General features: G+C 36.3%; 1 long non-coding RNA gene across 1 annotated transcript; it reads left to right on the top strand.

The window, feature by feature from the left end:
• Window positions 1-1,178: 1,178 nt before the first annotated feature.
• LOC130453628 (uncharacterized) lies at window positions 1,179-2,044 on the top strand. Its single transcript, XR_008911066.1, has 2 exons — window positions 1,179-1,473; window positions 1,909-2,044. It is a non-coding gene; the product is annotated as an uncharacterized LOC130453628 (long non-coding RNA).
• The last annotated feature ends 2,456 nt before the right edge of the window (window positions 2,045-4,500 follow it).

Raw genomic sequence — 4,500 nt, 5'->3', positions numbered from 1 at the left:
TTCTTCTTTCCATTGATTGAAGCTTGGCTACTGAAACCAATTTTTATACTTGCTTCCTATCCCAGAACTCACAAGCACAGTGTCTGCAAGAACTTGATGGCTATCAGGCTGCCATGGCTGTTCCCACTGTAAGGCCCCTCCTCTGTTGGCCTTATCTGCTCCTCTCACCTCCCTCACAGACTAGTTATAATCACCTATTTAAAGATGAAGGATTAGCAGTAACACAAATGCAATGACTGGGGAAAATGGCTAAATAAATTTTGACATTTGAATATAATGGATTGTATTATGTTATTAAAATGATGAATATTGGAAATCTAAATAAAGTAAGGAAAATATATGGAGATGAAAAAAGAATAAAATAATACATACTATAATAACATTAAGAAAAACAGCCACAAAATCAAAATAAAAAAGTATCAAAGTAAAACAAATCCAAAGGGAATTCAAAAGCAGAAGATACTTTATATATTATATTCACATCTTTTTAAACAAATTATAAACAATTTGGAGTTTGTAGTTTTGCACCTATTTTTTGCATTTATTTATTTAAAATGTTTTTATTGACGATGGCTACTAAATAACAAAAAATTAAAATTATATGAAAAAAGGATAAAGGGGAAACTGTGTAAGAGTTTATTTGCCCAGTCTTTGAGTGCCCACCTTTTCTCTTTTCCTTCTCTCCTACTCCCTAAAAGACTGGTGCCCTCTCTCTCTCTGTCTCTGTTTCTGTCTCTGTCTCTCTCTGTCTCTCTCTCTCTCAAGTCTTTTTCTTAGAATTCAAATCCCAGGATTTCCAATTAAAAGTTTCAGAACTTTCCCCTTTCTCTGCAGGTAAAAGTTGGTTTTATTCCTAATATTCTGCTTTTAGCTCTCCTGTTTCCCCCAGCCAGAGCTCACAGATGAATTAAGGTACCTATTCTGCCCCTTCCTTGGTGCTTCTCACTTGTGACCTAGTTCCCATTATTTTAGATAGATTCCCTGAACAGACATTCAAGCTTTGATGCCCTACCTTCTCTCTTGGTTGCGAGTAATAAGCCTGATAGAACCAGGCTTACATTAAAAGTTATATATATATATATATATATATATATATATATATATATATTCTGTTTAAATGTGTGTAACCTGGGAAGATTATGCCTCATTTTCACTAACTCTTTAGAATCTTTCCTATAGGCTCAGGCTAATGGAGATAGGACTTAAGCACTGCAGATTCTGTGATAAAAGGACTGCCCCGAAACCCCACTGAATCCTCTATGACAGAGAACATTATGAAGTCACAGTGACTGTGTTTTACAGTGTCTTATTAACTGGACCTTTCAGATAGAGTCAAGAAATGATTAGTATCAAGAAAAGCCACGAAAACCAACTCTCAACTAAACAAGGAACAAATGCTACACAACCACCAGTTACTAAGAATCCTACTTAATGATGAGTTGAGATGAGATGAGATGAGATGAGATGAGATGAGTAAGCCAGAGAGTCTTTGCTTACTCTGAATTTCTTTTGTCTTTCAGGAAATCCTGGAAAATTTGTCCCCTCCATATATTATTTCAACTGGTTGCTAACTTCCACATTCCCATCTTTGTTGTAGGTATCCCAAAGCCCCACTCCACTCTGATCCAGTTGTGTCCCGCCATTGCTCCCCAAGGTCTTCAGGACCTTGCCATCTGCTCTGTTATTTTCTCTGCCAGAAAGTAAATGTTACCTGACCCTTCCATCTGCCATGAACTAAATAGGAACATGAGCCCCTCTTTAGGCATTGTCTTCCCTGAGTAGAGTGTGAGCCCCTTGAGAGAAGGAGCTACCTCTGTTTTCTCTTTGTATCTCCTTCACAGCACAATGTTTGGCACATAGGAAGAGCTTAATAAATGCTTTTCCATTCTCTTCATCTTACATGCACAGAGACTCCAGAAGACTGGAAGGAAAAGAGAAAAGAAGAGAGGAAACTATCAGTATTGAAACCTATCTCAATATAAGACAGTTTTATTATCTGAGTTCTATTTAATTTCATCTTTATTAAATTGTAATCATGTATATATCTTATGTCTCAACCAATGAGTTCAAAACTAAGAGTATGGTGGGGGAGCTAGAGGGAAAAGGATAGGAAGGGGCCAGAGAAAAGATAATTGTAGTTATTTTTTTGTTAAAATTTTAATATTTTATCTTGGAATGGGGCTTGAGAAATAGCAGCTTACACAAGATGGGATGGGGAGTAATGTCAAATTTTGCCCCAAACACAAAAGTAAAATTCTCCTATATTCAGAGGGGAAAGTAATTCAGGCTTTGAGCACCCCGTAGAGACCTTCTAGTCTCCTCAAAAACTGGCGGGACCACACGTGTAGAGTGCACGCTAAAGTTAAGAGAAACAACTGGAGGCTAGCTTATCTATTGCACTCTGAGTTACCTCAAAACCTTTGACTATTTTGTTGCCTAACTCAATTACCAATTTTATATGTATTAAATTTTTTTTTTTTCTGGAGGGAGAAGAGCCTTTTTAAAGCCTTTTTAATAGTTAAAAGGAAACTTCTTATAGAAGCCAGGTCATAAAATCAAGAAGACAACTTCAGTCCTTTGTTTCTCAAACACACCCATTTATTTCTATAACTGTGCCTTTGTTAAAACTACTTATTTATTTATTTTCCTGATTTTTAAGAATTTACATTTTCCAGGTTATGTGTTACTGCAATTTTTTCTAGTTTTATCTTTTAATAACAAATTTACATGTTTTCCAAATTTATATGATTCAGGTTGTCTCCCTTCCTTTTTCTCTCCTCCTTCCCAGAGTTGATAAGCAATTCAATCTGGGCTGAATATGTATTATCACTCAAAACATATTTCCATATTATTAATTTCAACACAGTTTTAAATAATCATTTTCTGACATTTTTAGATCCATGTTCCCTCCCTCCCTTTCCTTCCTTTTACCCAAGATGACAGGCTTGATACAGGTTGTGTGTGTGTTACCTCATACAATACATATTTCCATGTTCATCATGGAAGAAGTTGTATCAATTATACTGGAGAAAAACTCAAGGAGGAAATAAAGTGAAGAATAGTATGCTTCAATCTGCGTTCAGACTCCATCATTCCCACTATGGTGGTGTATAGCCTTTTCTGTCATGAATCTCTTGGAGCTGTCCTGGATTCTTGCATTGCTGATAATAGTTTAGTGGTCCACAGTTGGTTACCATACATTATTTCTGTTATCGTGTACAATGTTCTCTTGGTTCTGCTTACTTCAGTTTACACCACTTCATATAAGTCTTTCCAAGCTTTTTGTGATTGTCTTGCTCATCATTTCTTATGATACAATAATATTCCATTACAATCATACCATAACTTGTTCAACCACTCCCTAGCTGATGGACATCCCTTTGGTTTCCAACTCTTTACCAACCACAAAAAGAGCTGCTATCAATATTTTGTGCAATTAGCTCTTTTTCCCTATCTTTGATCTCCTTGGGATCCAGACTAGTAGTGGTTTTGCTGGGGTTAAGGCTATTTAAATCTCCTTTTACTGTGATCTTCACTGCCACTTACCTAAGTCCTTTCCTTTGTAGACGATAGGGAGCCTGTAAAGATTTTAACTGTTCCTAAGTTTGTTTTATCTTTGGATGCCCCCAAACTAGTACAGTAACTTGAAATAGCAGGAGCTTAATAAACATGTGTATGTCTGTTTCTACCTACTTCTGAATCTTTATGCCAGTAATTTTATTGTTAGTATTGGGAACTCACAGTGTGGAAAAATCCTACCACCATCAATTGAACTTGTTAGCTTATCTATAATTTACAGCTTCAAGTTGCCTGGGACTCTGAAAAATGGCCACTCCTCTATAGGCACTTAGCTATGAAGTGGCAAAAGCTAGATTTAGGCTCAAGCCTCCTAATTCTTACATTCCAACTATTTCCACTCTAGCAGGTTGCCAAAAATCATCTTGTTATGTATTTATTTTCTACAAATGCTGTGGGGAAAGAATGTAATTGCTGTCTTTGACTTCACAGCTATAGCTTAATCAAACAGATTGGGGAGACCCAGATCATCTTATGTTCTCTGACTCAAAGAAGGAACAGCAGCTCTAAGAAATTCAATGAAGCAATTTTTTTTTTGGCTACTAACACTGAATAAACCTACCTTTGAACCTATATCTGCCTATCTTTGTTGGCAAGCTACTATGTCCAGCCAGCACCATCATTTAATAATAGTTGATAATTATATGTGTTTATCTCATTTGATCTCTAATCAATCCTATGAGGTTCATTGGGTCTCTTCATATCATTATGAGGGTTCTAAGTTTCAGAAAAATTAAGTAATTTGTACATGGTCACACAGGTAGTAAGATTCCAAGGAAGAATTTGAACCAAGGTTAGCACAGAGTCTGGTACACAGTAGGCATTAATACTTCTTTCCTTCCCTTCTTGCTGATTCCAGAACTAGTGTCCTTTCCACGAATACCCTGAGTTCTCCCTCATTTACTCTAGTTCACATGTGTTAAA

The sequence above is a fragment of the Monodelphis domestica genome, chromosome 1 (genome assembly GCF_027887165.1).
Source record: "Monodelphis domestica isolate mMonDom1 chromosome 1, mMonDom1.pri, whole genome shotgun sequence".
NCBI lineage: Eukaryota > Metazoa > Chordata > Mammalia > Didelphimorphia > Didelphidae > Monodelphis > Monodelphis domestica.
This window is presented reverse-complemented; position numbering and strand designations above follow the sequence as displayed.